The sequence below is a fragment of the Stomoxys calcitrans genome, chromosome 1 (genome assembly GCF_963082655.1).
Source record: "Stomoxys calcitrans chromosome 1, idStoCalc2.1, whole genome shotgun sequence".
Lineage (NCBI taxonomy): Eukaryota > Metazoa > Arthropoda > Insecta > Diptera > Muscidae > Stomoxys > Stomoxys calcitrans.
Window position 1 is genome coordinate 268686407 of NC_081552.1, and position 17287 is coordinate 268703693.

At 37.7% G+C, this 17287-nt stretch overlaps 1 protein-coding gene across 6 annotated transcripts in view; it reads left to right on the forward strand.

The window, feature by feature from the left end:
* LOC106089974 (trichohyalin) overlaps positions 1-17287 on the forward strand; it is a 275208-nt gene that overhangs the window by 163970 nt on the left and 93951 nt on the right. The window contains exon 2 of one of the 6 annotated variants that reach the window (XM_059360994.1): positions 8980-9012. The exons of 4 other annotated variants lie outside the window; for them this stretch is intronic. The gene's annotated coding sequence lies outside the window, so the exon portion shown is untranslated. Of the gene's footprint in view, positions 1-8979; positions 9013-11421; positions 11553-17287 lie in introns of those variants that run through there. One more of the 6 variants, XM_013256007.2, reaches the window with a different exon arrangement.

Below are 17287 nucleotides of genomic sequence, written 5' to 3' on the forward strand. Positions count from 1 at the left end.
CAAATTTTGTTCTCTTCAAAAACCCCTTATTTCATATTAAATGGTAATTTCCAATTTTCTGCATTATATTTTCTTTATCACAACGATATCCTTTGATAACGATATTACATTCCAATTACCTCCCACTCTGCTTTTGTTTTCCGTCCAGTGCTCTTCTCTCGACTGTCTTCATCCACTTTTCATCTCTACATGACAGCCCATAGAGCGTATGATTCACAATCGATTTATCTCGCATAACAAGGGGGCGTATGATTTTTATGAAGCCCACCCAAGTTAGGTGGCTCGGGTGGGTGAAGCAACTGCCAACATGCGATGCGATAGTTAAAACTTCATTTGGGCTTACTGCTTAGAACTATGATTTTAGTTGTACTCGAGAGTTGTTATGTTTGCAAAGTGCATGCCTCATAAATTACCAGCACTAAGACTAACAAGCAAAAACATAAACGTAAATACTGGCATATATAAACAAGCATACATACATACATACATGTAACCATAAGCCATAAGTGAAGTCTAATGCATGCAAGTGTGTGTGTGTGTGCGTGTGTGATGTTATTTGTACAAGTCATCTCGTCAAAGAATTTATGATTTCTTGCTTGTAACACCCCTCGGCTGGGCACTCTCTTTCTCTCCTGCTCGCAGGCACAACCTCGACAATAATCATACGCAATCATAACCTTTTGTATGGGGGCTGGTAATAAATATTTTATGATTTCCACAATCCCCCCCCCCTCAAAAGAAGAACAGCGACATATACACCGAAACCAAGTAATAAGCGTTTAAATGTCTTATGTCTTTGTTATTGCGCCTCCAATGAGTAGTACTTGGATTGTCATAAATGTGCAGGCGGCCCTAAACAAGGCAAAAACGGGAAAACCCAAAAGAAAAATGCGTAAACTTTAAAATTTCCAGCCATGAGGAAAGAGGATAATTTAACATTAAATAATAAAGAAAAGTGGAAAATAAAACACAAATAATATGTAATGGGGCCAGAAGCAGTAATTTTTATTAGGCACTTTTCTGCCTTTCTTTTCATAAAAAAAAAATATGTGTTGCCTCGTTTTGTTCTCGTTGATGGTCATGATGTTTTCCTTTTTCATGCCATAATAGGTGTTGGCTGCAATGTTGTTGTTGTTGTTGTTTTTGTTGTTATTGTAAACTCCCTAATGGAATGGCATAGCTCCCTCGCTCCCGCACACACACATTCATACACTCTCAGATACACACACATCTTCTTAAAATGAGCCTAAAATCCGAGTCGAATAAGAATTAAATGAAATTTGTTAAAAAATTATGGCAAAATCATCCCTCCCAAATTCAGCGAAAACAGGCATTCTTTCAAAGACTCCTCAAACTGCTGCAACCTTTGCTGTCTGAAGACAATATCGAAAGAAAAGAAACAAGAAAAATTAATAAATAAATTTGAACAATATGTAAAACATTTTGCTTATCATCTCTCGCCCCAGAACGGCGGCAGCCAGGGGAAAATTTGTTTTTATTTTCCTTCAACACATTATCTAGAGTTTGGCTGACTTGGCTGGGGGAGCTCACTTTTCACTTTGTGCCATTATTAAATCGAAAAGATTTTTAAATCCCAATTTATACGACACAAATCGGGCATACAAATTCGTTGAGTTCTCAATGTCAGTAGCTTTAAATAATTCGAAGGAAAAGAATACCAGAATTAACTCAGATGCGGGCATTATTTAAATATTCATTCACAATCAAGGTGTGCGTATGATTAATATTAATTGAAAACAACACCTGGGGCGTATAATTGATGTTATTATGAAAGATGACAATGATTTTGTTTTGTCAAAGGCATTAAAAAAAAAAAACACACAACAATTAAATTGAAAAAAATTGCATATTATTAAATAACAAGCTCAAGAAGTCAAGTCCCCAGATCGGTTTATATGACAGCTATATCAGATTATGCACCGATTTGAACCATACTTGGCACAGTTGTTGGATGTCATAACAAAATATTGGGTTGCCCAAAAAGTAATTGCAGATTTTTCATATAGTCGGCGTTGACAAATTTTTTCACAGCTTGTGACTTTGTAATTGCATTCTTTCTTCTGTCAGTTATCAGCTGTTACTTTTAGCTTGCTTTAGAAAAAAAGTGTAAAAAAAGTATATTTGATTAAAGCTCATTCTAAGTTTTATTAAAAATGCATTTACTTTCTTTTAAAAAATCCGCAATTACTTTTTGGGCAACCCTACTTCGTGCAAAAATTCATTCAAATCGGATAAGAATTGCACCCTCTAGAGGCTCAGTGAGTTGTGTTAGGCCCTCAAACTTAGTTCGTTAATTTGGCCCAGATGGGCCATACAGACCGATCCTCCGATTTAGGGTCTTTGGCCCATTAAAGCAACATTTATTATCCGATTTTGCTGAAATCTAAGACAGTGAATTTTGTTAGGCCCTTCGACATCTCTTGTCATTTTGACTTAGTTCGGTCCAGATTTGGATATAGCTGCCATATAGACCGATCCTCCTATTTGGGGTCATAGGCCCATAAAAGCCACATTTATTATCCAATTTTGCTGAAATTTGGCATAGTGAATTGAGGTAGGACACCTTGACATCCTTCGTCAATTTGGCCCAAATCGGTCTAGATTTGCATATAGCTGTCATATAGACCGTTCCGCCGATTTAGGGTCTTAGGCCCATAAAAGCCACATTTATTATTTGATTTTGCTGAAATTTTGGACAGTGAGTAATGTTAGGCCCTTAGACTTCCTTCGCCAATTTGCCCCAGATCGGTCCAGATTTGAATATAGCTGCCATATAGACCGATCCTCCGATTAGGGTCTTAGGTCTATAAAAGCCACATTTATTATTTGATTTTGCTGAAATTTTGGACAGTGAGTTATGTTAGGCCCTTCGATATCCTTCTTCAAGTTGGCCCAGATCGGTCCAGATTTGGATATAGCTGCCATATAGACCGATCCTCCGATTTAGGGTCTTAGGCCTAAAAAGCCACATTTATTATCCGATTTTGCTGAAATTTGGGGCAGTAAGTTGCGTTAGGCCCTTCGATGTCCTTCGTCAATTTGGTCTAGATCGGTCCAGATTTGGATATAGCCCCCATATAGACCGATCCCTCGATTTAGGGTCTTAGGCCTATGAAAGCCACATTTATTATCCGATTTTGCTGAAATTTGGGATAGTGAGTTGTGTTAGAACCTTCAACATTCTTCTTCAATTTGGCCTAGATTGGTCTAGATTTCGATATAGCTGCCATATAGACCGATATCTCGATTTAAAGTTTTAAATTTCCCAACGAACTCCAACCCATATTCTACTGCCAGCTAATTTCCCATGCAATACAACTGTAATCTGATGTTTTAAAACCTTAGAGATAAAACTAATTGTCAATTTATTAGCCTGTCTCATTAATATGCTGGACAAGGACAACTTCATAAGCCAAATGAAACAACATTGACGTGATATTAATACCAATTGAATTTAGCAATTCAGTATGAAAATGTAATTTAATTAATTCATAGCAACAACAAGTTTTTCGGCAAATTCTTTATATGCAGTCATAAAATGAACACTCCCCACATAGATTCATAAGAATTAATATCGCTTGTAAAACAATGTCTTAAGATGAAGATAAATAATTAAAAAAAATTATTCATGGGGAAATGCTGACAAGAAAATATCTTTCCATTCCATTGCATACAAGCTCGTCTCGAAAGAAAAAAACATAACACAAAGAAAAATTGAAATTGTTTACAATCCAGGAAAATTAAAGTTTAATAATGTAAGAGGATCATTCTCTTTAGTAGGTTAAAGTTTTAAGCCATTTATACTACAAACTACAAAAGAGAAAGAAAATTCGACAGTCCAAATTTCGAGTTAGTCAAATCAAAGTTTAAGCTTTTTCATCACTCTTAAATGCCAACTATTGTGGTGCAGGCATTTGCCAAGTTGAAGATTAAAACGAATTCAACTATCGTCATTTTATCGTTTGTTCGTCTTAAATTGCCAACATTTTGATTCAACCTTGTAAATGTCCTTTGTAAGGATGTTGCCGCTTTGTCATGGCATCATCTAAATTGTCTTCTAATCCAGTGCTTTGTCTGTTCTTATCATCCTTCGACAAGTCTTTGGCCACCATGGCCATCCAAAATGCAGTCGAGTATGAAAAATGACATCCTAAGGCCCTAAGGACACTTTATGCACACAGAGATAAATGCAAATTTAATAGAAAATATTAAGGCCAAGGATGTTGCCATGAAGGATTTTTGATCAATGGACAAAAATTACTTATTCAACAATCCTTTTATGAGATACAAATTTAAATCGACCAAATCTTGCGAGAAGAGTAAGAGAGAAACTCTAAAATGACAAAAATATATTAAACAGAAAAATAAACGCCCACCATTTATTAGAGTAGAACTCATTTTTAAAAGAATTCCCATTTGATTGGCTATGGCAAAAATTTTAATTAAAAATTCCATTTCATTATTTTGTCGAATGGAATTTGGTAGGGATTTTGCGCCTTCATTTGTGAGCAAATTGAGCTCTTTGCAAAATCTGACTATAAAATTTATTTATGGCCCTGATTTATGCAAGTGAGAGTTTATTGTTATTAATGTCATTGCCGCCCTCTCCCCCCCTGCATAAGACCGATCAACCCCCTCAAAACGAGCCCACTTAACGAAAACCATAAAATAATAAGAGTTTGCACTTTTTATCGGCCATCGAGGTTTATGCAGCAAAACACAACCAAAAAATGTTAGCACAACCACCACAATTATCACTGGGTTGTCGGTCTCTGGCCATTGTGTCATTGCTGTTTTCTTGCCTGGTATTTTACGAGAGCATTATGCCCAACATTCCGCATCATAAAATCTATTGTTGCCTTGCTCTGTCTGCAACGCTTCGCGAGTGCGAGCTATTTGACCGTACGATTGTGACAAATGTATCCCCAAACTGTTATTGCACTCAAATTAATGAATGCGATATTATGGCAAATTATTAACTTTTTTGGATAGCATTCATACCATTTTTTTTATATGACGTTGAACTGAAGTGAACTGAACTGTATAACAGCAAGTTATGTCACATGTTAATAAGGACTGACTTTTAATTGGGCAGGGTGCTACAGTGGCTCTCGATAATGATCTCGATAATAGAGATTATTATTTTTATAGAAACACAGCATTTAAATGGAATTTTGTTTGGAAAATTTGTGTCAGCATTCACTTTGAATATATGATTTAAAAGCCCACCCCATGAAAATTGGGGAAAACAAAAAACAAGTAAAAATGGGCTGAACTTTGGATGCCCACCACCTCGGGTATATATGTTAATCACCTTTCATCAAAATCCGGTGAAAATTGCATACCTCATGTCCCATAGCAGCTATATCGTAATAAGTTCCAATTTGGACCAAATTCTAATGAGTACATGTCATTGTTGAATTGTGTATAACAAAATATTTGTCTGTTTTAGTAGCTATATCTAAAAATAAACCGATCTGAACCATATACGATACGGATGTCTAAAAGCCTTATATAAGTCACTGTGTCAAATTTCAGTGAAATCGGACAATAAATGCTCCTTTTATGGGCCCAAAACTTTAAATCGAGGGATCGGTCTATATAACAGTTATATTCAAATCTGATCCGATCTGTGCCAAATTAAAAAAAGATTTTGAAGGACCTAACACAACTCATTGTCCCAAATTTCATCAAAATCGGATTATAAATGTGGCTTTTATGGCCCCAAAACCTGAAACCGAGAGATCGATCTGTATGACAGCTATATCTCAATCTGGACCGATCTGGGCCAAATTGAAGAAGGATATCGAAGGACCTAACACCCTTCATGGGCCTAAAACCTTAAATCGAGGGATTGGTCTATATGGCAGCTATATCCAAATCTGGATCGATCTGGGCCAAATTGAAAAAAGATGTCGAAGGGCCTAACACAAATCACAGTCCAAAATTTCGGCGAAAATGGATAATAACTGCGGCTTTTATGGGCGCAAAACCGAAAATCGAGGGATCGGTCTATATGGCAGCTATATCCAAATCTGATCCGATCTGTGTCATATTGTAGAAGTATGTCGAGGGTCTTAACTTAACTCACTGTGCCAAACTGGCAGGCCTAAGACAATTTACTGTCCCAAATTTTAGCAAAATCGGATAATAAATGAGGCTTTTATGGCCCCAAGACCCTACATCGGAGGATCGGTCTATATGGCAGCTATATCCAAATCTGGACCGATCTGGGGCAAATTGAAGAAAGATGTCGAAGGGCCTAACACTACTCACTGTCTCAAATTTCAGCAAAATCGGATAATAAATGCGGCTTTTATGGGCCTAAGACCCTAAATCGGAGAATCGGTCTATATGGCAGCTATATCCAAATCTGGACCTATCTGTGCCATATTGTAGAAGTACGTCAAGGGTCTTAACTTAACTCACTGTGCCAAACTTCGGCGACATCGGACATATAATACGCCTTTTATGGGCCCAAAACCTTAAATCGAGGGATCGGTCTATATGGCAGCTATATTCATATCTGATCCGATCTGTGCCAAATTAAAAAAATATTTTGAAGGGCCCAACACAACTCATTGTCCCAAATTTCAGCAAAATCGGATAATAAATGTGGCTTTATATAGGCCCAAAACCTTAAATCGAGGGATCGGTCTATATGGCAGCTTTATTCAAATTTATTTTATGGGCCCAACACCTTAAATCGAGAGATTGGTCTATATGGCAGCTATATCCAAATCTGGACTGATCTCAGCCAAATTGTCGAAGGATATCGAAGGGCCTAACACAACTCACTGTACCAAATTTTGGCAAAATCTGACAATAAATGCGCCTTTTATGGGCGCAAGACTTTAAATCCAGAGATCGGTCTATATGGCAGCTATATCCAAATCTGAACCAATCTGTGCCATATTGCAGAAGTATTTCAAGGGTCTTAACTTAACTCACTGTCCCAAATTTCAGCAAAATCGGATAATAAATGTGGTTTTTATGGGCCTAAAACCCTAAATCGGAGGATCGGTCTATGTGGCAGCTATATCGAAATCTGAACCGATCTGGGCCAAATTGAAGAAGGATGTCGAAGGGCCTAACACAAATCACAATGCAAAATTTCGGCGAAATCGGATAATAACTGCGCCTTTTATGAACCCAAAACCTTAAATCGAGGGATCGGTCTATGTGGCAGCTATATCCAAATCTGATCCGATCTGTGCCAAATTAAAAAAAGATTTTGAAGGGCCTAACACAACTCACTGTCCCAAATTTCAGCAAAATTGGATAGTAAATGTGGCTTTTGTGGGCCAAAGACCCTAAATTGGAGGAACGGTCTATATGGCAGCTATATCCAAATCCGAACCGATCAGGGCCAAATTAACGAAGGATGTCGAAGGGCCTAACACAACTCACTGTCCCAAATTTCAGCAAAATCGGATAATAAATATGGCTTTTATGGGCCTAAGACCCTAAATCGGCGGATCAGTCTATATGGGGGCTATATCAAGATATAGTCCGACATAGCCCATCTTCGAACTTAACCTGCTTATGGACAAAAAAATATTCTGTGCAAAGTTTCAACTCAATATTTCTATTTTTAAAGACTGTAGCGTGATTTCAACAGACAGACGGACGGGCATGTCTAGATCGTCTTTAATGTTTACGCTGATCAAGAATAACTATTCTTTATAGGGTCGGAAATGGATATTTCGAGGTGCTGCAAACGGAATGACAAAATGAATATACCCCCTTCTTCGGTGGTGGATGTAAAAACATTGGCCAGCCAGCAATCCATACGTATGCCTTGAGTCATCAATGAATTCCGAAAAAATACGGTTTGGTGCGGTTTATGGGCCAGTGGCGTCATTGGGCCGTACTTCTTCCGTGATGAATCGCTAGCATTCAATGATAACGGCATATTGTTGGCCCCAATTGGATGATATGGACTGAGGACATGAGATTCCAACACGACGGCGCCACAAGCAACACAGCGAATGTCACAATCAATTTATTGGAAACTAAGTTTAAAGAACGAAATGGTCCAGTGCGGTTTGACGCCGTTAGACCATTTCCTGTGGGGCTACGTCAAGTCTATGGTCTATGCCAACGAGTCAGCGATGATTAATGAACTTCGTGCGAATATCGAACGTGATATTGCAGCAGTCACAGGCTATTTACCGTCGCAAATTGGGTTCAGAGTCTGAACATCTACAAGCGTGACCGTTGCGGCCATGCAAAAGTATTGAAAAACAACATACTTGTTTGTATGCCAATCGCGTTTTTTTCTCCCTACTGTTTGGCCATAAATATCCCATATCGTACTATTTTGTAATTTCTCATAGTAAAAACTTCATTATGTCAAATTATTGACAAAATGACAAATTTCCCGTAAACATTCAGGAAGAAGACTTCTCTCATATCTTTGAGTGCTGTCCGTTGCAAGTTAAGCGTAATGATAAGGGACTTCCCATTTATTTTTAGTAGGAGCCAGGGCTGCGAAGAATAGCCCTCGACTCCGACTCCGACAGGTCGGAGTCTAAGTAGAAGTATTAAGCCGGAGTCGGAGAGCGGTTCGGAGTAGGGGCAAGCGTGCTAAATTCCGAATCAAAGTCCGACTCCGACTTCGAATCGGGCCTCTAAAAACTCGACTTCGCAGCCCTGGTCGAAAGGACATACCGCAGCACAACATCAGGAGAAATTTTACACAGCTTAAAGCATTGGTAGCAAATGGAGCACTTAATCTACGTTTCCCCCCACTGATCCAAGGCCATATTCTTACCAAATTTGATATTTCTAGTTTAAGCCATTTTGCCAGAGCGTTGACCAGTCAGTCACATATCTCTTTTATATATTTGCAAAATTATTTTTTGTCAATCTGTTTTTTGGTGTTACTTTTCATTACAAAAAATTAATGCATCAGAAAAATACAATGCCTAATTAATTTCCTTCTTCTCTTTACAGGTTAGTGTACCACCGAATTTTTTATATCAAAATGTAAGTGCTTGATATTGACCTTAAACCCCATTTTAAGGTTTTACTTTTGAAACCTTAAATTTTACATTTGCCCATCAACATTCCACTAAGGAACACGGACAATCTTCTCACATATCAATGAGTGAAGTCCGATTCAAGTTTAAGCTCAATGATAGGAGGCCTGATATTAAGAGCAATCTCTTTGGAAAGAAGTTTTTATATGGCATAGTACCTCACAAATATCGCCAGCATTATGAAGGGATAACCAATTCTGAAATTTTTTTTGTCATGTTCTCGCCAGGATTCGAACCCTTTCAACGTCGTAGGTGGCCTTGCTAACTTCTGCGCTACGGTGGCCTCCTCAAATCCTTTCACGTTTCATTGCCTTACTGCTATAAAACTTTATTAAACCAAATTGAAAAATATTTTTATGTGATATTCTGTTGCCATGGAGCTATGTTTGAGTCACTGTGCCTGAAATGTGTCATACACTCATTTGTTATGGTTGGCTGTTAAATTCATTTAAATTTTTATGTTTATTGCATTTCTTGACTATTTGGTGTTCGCCATACATTGCATTGTAAACACAATTTCAGTTTTCCCATAAGAATTTTTAAGTTTTTGATAGCGAATAATGTTCAAAGTTGACTTTTACCATTTCGCACCAGCGGGAAAATTTTCTGAAACAAACTCTTAGCAGACATTTCTGTAATGCCTTTCGAAATAGAAAATCTTGGAATAGTTGAAAATAAAAGAAAAACAATGTGCCTTTTATGGGGCCAAGACTTTAAATCAAGAGATGGATCTATATGGCAGCTACATCCAAATCTGAACCGATCTGGGGCAAATTGACAAAGGATGTCTAAGGGCCTAACACAACTCACTGTCCCAAATTTCAGCAAAATCTAATAAAAAATAAAGCTTTTATGAGCTTCAGACTCTTTATCGGCAGATCGGTCTATATGGCAACTTTATCTAAATATAGGCCGATCTGAACTATACTTTGGTCAGATGTTGGTAGGCTTAAAACTACTCACTGTACCAAATTTCGGCGAAATCGGACAATAAATGCGCCTTTTATGGCCCCAAAACCTTAAATCGAGAGATCGATCTATATGGCAGCTATATCCAAATTTGGACCGATCTGTGTCATATTGCAGAAGTATGTCACTGTACCAAATTTCGGCGAGATCGGATAATAAATGTGGCTTTTATGGGCCTAAGACCCTAAATCGAAGGATCAGTCTATATGACAGCTATATCCAAATCTGAACCGATCTGGGCCAAATTGAAGAAGGATGTCGAAGGGCCTAACAGAATTCACTGTCCCACATTTCAGCAAAATCGGATAATAAATGTGCCTTTAATGGGCCTAAGACCCTAAATCGGAGGATCGGTCTATATGGGGGCTATATCAAGATATAGTCCGATTTAGCCCATCTTCGAACTTAACCTACTTATGGACTAAAAAGGAATCTATGCAAAATTTCATCTCAATATCTCTATTTTTAAAGACTGTAACGTGATTTCAACAGACAGACGGGCAGACGGACGGACATGCCTAGATCGTCTTAGATTTTTACGCTGATCAAGAATACTTTATAGGGTCGGAAATGGATATTTCGATGTGTTGCAAACGGAATGACAAAATGAATATACCCCCATCATTCGGTGGTGGGTATAAAAATAAAACAAATAAAAAACACCTTAAAAGCAAGTTGATAATTGACTTTTCTTTCTCCAAACATCATCATGCGATTTATTGATATTAAATTGACTCATATAAACAAATAAAACTTTAGTGTTTGCGGTTAAATGTCGTTTTTTTCCAATAACTTTAAAAACTTTCATCAATTGGAATTGTTTGCTGCCTAAGCACTTCAATGTAACCAACCAACCAACCAGCCAACCTACCAGCCAGCAATGCAAACAAAACGACTTGGCCGCAGCGAGAAAAACAGTTGAGATTTAATTTAATTTATGACTCCATTACAAAGCAAGTGCTGACAAACACTTTTCCGCTCACAAATCATCATACCTCAAGCGTAACCAACAATGCTTTTCAAACGGCCGGCCAATGTTTTGTACGAACATTCCATCACTGTTTCGGGGGGAGCAAACGAAAAAAAAAACACACACACACACAAAACCACTTAACAATGAAAAACAGTGAGGCGAGCCTGTGAGAACAAAAAAGAAACACTTTGGAAAAAACGGTGACATTTTAATTGATAAAACGTGGTGTTCAAACAAAAAGTCCAACATAAGTACGCCGCTCCATGTGACACCGAACAAATAAATTGCCCAGAAATGCTCGCAAACAATCGCGGCTAATTCCAACATAGCAGCGGAACCGCATTCGCGAGCGTAGTCAGCCAATGGTGATTGCTGTTAAATTTTAGTCCAATTAAGATTGCAACTCAAATTGAAGTAAACGCGGAAAAATGTGAGCTAAGGTAGTGGCAATGCGACGCTACTCGACTTGACTCAATTCGAGTCGACACATGCCAAAGGCATAGCTCAGTTCAAATGATTTAGAGGAAAATAAACGTTTTTCCAAAGTGAGTGATCGAAAAAACCAAGTGGTCAGCCCAAGCAAAAACTCTCCAAAATGCATTATCCGAGCCTTTTTATGCTGCCATGAGTCTATGTGTGTGTGTGTGTGTGTGTGTGTGGAGATACGCATGTCCATTTGATTGAGTAAAATTTAAAATAATTTATTTTATTTGGCCATGCTTCGATGTCATGACTATGGCGCTTTTTTTTTTTTTGGGTGCTGCAACCATTTTTACATCGCTTTGCAGTGAACCGAGAAATTTTCACAAATAATTGAAGCCGGAGACATGGTTGAAAAACTTCGAATTGTTTTTTTTTTTTATTTGTGGTCTCACAAAACTGTATGCGTATGCCGCCAAAGGATGACAATTTGATTGCAGGACAATTTTCTCGGGAATTCAGTTAAATTGAAATGTCATCCAGATAATTGCTTTTAATTAAGCCTTAAAGAATTTTCATATATTCATTAAGGGTATTCAAAATGGAATTTAAGCCTAATAGACATTCTCACTGAATTTAAATTCAAATGCAAAAGCACACCATATACACTACACTTTGCACAAATACTTTCTACTGTAGAAGTTGGAATTGTAAATTGCAAATGTTGCCCATGAACATTCCACTAAGGAACAGGGGCAAAGGTTTCTCATATCAGTGAGTGCAGCCCGATTCAAGTCTTAAGCTCAATGATAAGGTGCGACATCTCTTTAACATGGCATTGTACCACACATATGTCGCCAACATTAAAAGGAGATAACCAAGGTTTTAATGATGTTCTTGCCAGGGTTCGAACTCAGGCGTTTAGCATCATAAGCGGACATGCTAACCTCTGAGCTACGCTGGCCTCCTATGGGGCATTTCGTAACTTATTCAGTTTTATTTGAGCGTTTTGATTTCTGTATGACTTCAAATATAATTTTGCCAGTCCATCAGTTGCTTCATTCAAGCAAACACAAAAGTTTTTTCTATGTTAGACCCAGCATCGTAACAGCTGCCTGCTTCTTGCAAAACCACAAACCCAAAATTTTAACAGATAGGCCGAATTTGACTAAAATGAAACAAGAAAAAAAACTCACTTCATGTTAAAACAAAAATCTCATAAAACCAGTAAGGAAAGACAAAAGTCGGTCGGTGCCGACTTTATAATACCCTACACCTACCCTATAAACACAAAAGGGGGGGCTATATCTAATTCTCAACCGATTGCGACCAAACTTTATGGCTATTGTGAAATTCGTCGAGGAAAGCGTTGCACGAAATTTTAGAAAGATGGGTCAATAAATGCGCTTGCAGTGGGTCTAGAAGTGAAAATCGGGCGAGATATATATATGGGAGCTATATCCAAAACTGTACCGATTTATATGAAATTTACCTGTAATGTCGGGAGTCATAAGAAAATCGTTTCTGCCAAATTTCGAGAGAATCGGTTAACAAATGACCATTTTATTGCTGTATTAGTGGAAATCAGACGAACATATATATGGGAGCTATATCCAAAACTGAACCGATTTCATTGAAATTTACCAGCAATATCAGGAGTCTTAAGAAAATCCTTCCTACCAAATTTCAAGAGAATCGGTTAACAAATGACCATTTTATTGCATTATTACTGCAAATCGGACGAGAATATATATGAGAGCTATATCCAAATCTGAACCGATTTTTATGAAATTTACCTGTAATGTCGGGAATCATAAGAAAATCCTTCCTGCCGAGTTTTGAGAGAATCGGTCAACAAATTACCATTTTATTGCTGTATTACTGGAAATCGGACAAACATATATATGGGAGCTATATCCAAAACAGAACCGATTTCTATGAAATTCACCAGTAATATCAGGAGTCATAAGAAAATCCTTCCTACCAAATTTCAAGGGAATCGGTCAACAAATGACCACTTTAATGTTGTATTATTGGAAATCGGACGAACATATATATGGGAGCTATATACAAATCTGAACGGATTTCTATGAAATTTACCAGTAATATCAGGAGTCATAAGAAAATCCTTCCTGCCGAATTTCGAGAGAATCTGTGTACAAATGACCGTTTTATTGCTATATTACTGGAAATCGGACAAACATATACATGGGAGCTATATCCAAAACTGAACCGATTTCTATGAAATTTACCAGTAATATCAGGAGTCATAAGAAAATCCTTCCTACCAAATTTCAAGAGAATCGGTTAACAAATGACCATTTTATTGTTTTATTACTTCAAATCGGGCGAACATATATATGGGAGCTATATGCAAATCTAAACGGATTTCTATGAAATTTACCATTAATATCAGGAATCATTAGAAAATTCTTCCTACCAAATTTCAAGGGAATAGGTCAACAAATGACCATTTTATTGATGTATTACTGCAAATCAGACGAACATATATATCGGAGCTATATCTAAATCTGAACCGATTTCTATGAAATTCACCAGTAATATCAAGAGTCATAAGAAAATCCTTCCTGTCAAATTTCAAGAGAATCGGTTGACATATGACCATTTTATTACATTATTACTGCAAATCGGACGAACATATCAATGGAAGCTATATCCAAATCTAACCCGATTTTTATGAAATTCACCAGTAATATTGAGAGTCATAACAAAATCCTTCCTACCAAATTTCAAGAGAATCGGTTGACAAGTGACCATTTTATTACATTATTACTACAAATCGGGCGAACATATATATGAGAGTTATATCCAAATCTAAACCGATTTTTTCCAATTTCAATAGGCTTTGTCTCTAGGCCGAAAAACATGCCCATACCAAATTTGAAGACGATCGGATTAAAATTGCGACCTGCAGTCGGACAGACAGACAGACAGACGGACATTGCTTAGTCGATCGGTATACTTATCAATGGGCCTATCTCTCTTCTTTTTGGGTGTTACAAACAAATGCACTAAGTTATAATACCCCGTACCGCAATAGTGGTGTAGGATATAATTATGACAACACCATTTACTGAGAACCACAACAACTACCCCCTTCCTAAAAGAGATATTGGTGGGAAACCCTGCATAAACATCACCAAAACTAAACAAATTTAATACTCGCCGTTTTGTGAGAAACATATCCATATTCCCGAAAAAGGTAATAAAATCATGTCATTATGACTTTAAAAATTAGTTTAATAGCCGAAGAGTCCATCTTTATGACATCATTAAACTATGATTTCTTTGTAAAACAAATTTATGATGAAATAAAGTTTTCTCGATATTTTATTGTTATTGGCTGGTAGTGAACAATAAAGTTATGCATAAAATTTGCCATCAATAAATTAGCCAACGTTTTTGGTTATCTATGGAAGAAATCTGGTTCTTCAAGCATTCCATAGAGTGTCTTAAATAGCATCTTTGGCAGAGCTATAACCATTGTCGTAAAAAAACACAAGCCAAATAAATTTCACGATTCATGTGAGTTTTTTTGTTTCCAAAGTTATTACTACTGTGCGCCACTGTTCATACTTTCCCCTATCCTATCGAGATGTAACCATTACCTCTTCCAAAGGCTATTAGGGAGGCTTGCCGCCCATAAAACTTCAACTCTGTAGCAGCTAACTAAGCTAAGCGTATGCTTAAAAGTGAAAATGCTCGTAAAAATGAGAAAGAAAATTCCCATAATTTCCCTGAGAGAAGTGGTTTCATTACACCTAAGACAAAAAAGACAATTTTCCACATTTCGATAGGGGCAAAGCAATCACAAAAATTAAATGAAAAACAAAATTAAATTTAGCAAACAATTTTTGAAAATTTCATGATTTTTTCAACATTATCCAGCTGGAGTTCATTTAAATGAAATGCTTTCTTCGTATTCAAAGAATAGCATATAACAAAGAACTTATAAAAGTTAGGCAAGTGTGTGTTGTTGCCCAAAACACTTTGACTGGTATGGTGGATCACGATTTCTGATATGCCATGTATCTTCATCAACAACTTTGTCATATTGCTTAAGGTGCTCTACATACCCAACAACTATTGAGCACGGTGTAGAGCACATTTTTGTTCTCAAATAGGGCTCTATAAGTCGCCTGGCTCTCCCAAGCGCAGTAAGAGAGCAGAAAGAATTATTTGCCCCTCTTTCGACACAAACTAATCATCAATGCTTAGAACAACAAAACACATCAACATTGCCCCAAACCCTTCTTTGTCGTTGAAATTGCTCAGGCCACTTTGACCTCACATAAGCTAACGACGCACAGTGGCTCCGTTTGAGTTTTTTCGTTGCAAAAATCACATCTTTTGAAGCGTATAAGATAATTGAAAAATTTAAACGGCATTGCAAATCGGCTAAGAAATAGTCCTACAAAAATAACCACCATGCCCTGAGTATCTCAAATTGTAAACAAAAATCTTTGTAACTCCAATACCTCATAAACCATTAGAGATATTTCAGACATGTAGGCTTTTACGACCTCTATCTGTTGCAAACAAAGTCATGCCGATCGGCTTTATAAAGCCCCATTTGGCAGCACTTCAATATTTGAAATGCTCGTGGTGACCAACATTCACGTCCATGTCAGCCCCTGGACCTACTGCAAACGCGAATTTTCCCATGAACATTTCATGAAAGCATGAGTGTTGTCCGATTCAAGGTTAAGCTCAATGATAGGGGGCCTACATTTTATTGGCGAGTCCAAACGGCGTGCCGCAGTGGAAGGGGGAAGTTTCTACGTGGCAAAGTACCTCACAAATGTCGCCAGCATTATGAGGGGATAACCACCGCTGAAAAAATTTTCAAATGTTCTCGCCAGGATTTAAACCCAGGTTTTCAATGTCATAAGCGGACATACTGACCTCTGCGCTAGCCTTAGGAGGGGTCAATTGGCCGCCTAGATCGTGGGACTATGTTAAAGCCAACCGAAATGTTTTTTTTTTTTTTTTTGTGGGACATATCAAGCCAACCGAAATGTTGGAAAGAATATGCCAAAATTGGACTTAGCAGATGGACAATTTGAGGCGAAGATGGGATATATCGGACTTTACCTTTATATAGCACCCATATAGACCGATCCTCTGATTTAGGGTCTAAGGCCCATAAAAGCCACATTAATTATCCGATTTTGGTGAAATTTGAAACAGTGAGTTGTGTTAGGCCCTTCGAAAACCTCCTTCAGTTTGGCCCAGATCTGTCCAGATTTGGATATAGCTGTCATATAGACCGATCCGATCCGATAGGCCCATAAAAGCCACATTTATTATCCGATTTTGCTGAAATTTGAAAGAGTGAGTTGTGTTAGACCCTTCGACTTCCTTCGTTGATTTGGCCCAGATCGGTTCAGATTTGGTTTTAGCTGTCATATAGACCGATCCGCCTATCTAGGGTCTTAGGCCCATAAAAGCCTCATTTCTTATCCGATTTTGCTGAAATTCGGGACAGTGAGTTGTTTTAGACCCTTCGATATCCTCCTTCAGTTTGGCCCAGATCGGTTCAGATTTGGATATAGCTGTCATATAGACCGATCTCTCGATTTAAGGTTTGGGGCCCATAAAAGGCGCATTTATTGTCCGATTTCGCCAAAATTTGGCACAGTGAGTTGTGTTAGGCCCATCGACCTTCTTCGGAAATTTAACCCAGATCGGTTCAGATTTCGATATAGTTGACATATAGACCGATAGCTCGATTTAAGGTTTTGGGAACATAAAAGGCGCCGAAATTTTGGACAGTGAGTTAAGTTAACCTCTTCGACGTACTTCAGAAATATGGCACAGATCGGTCCAGTGACTTATG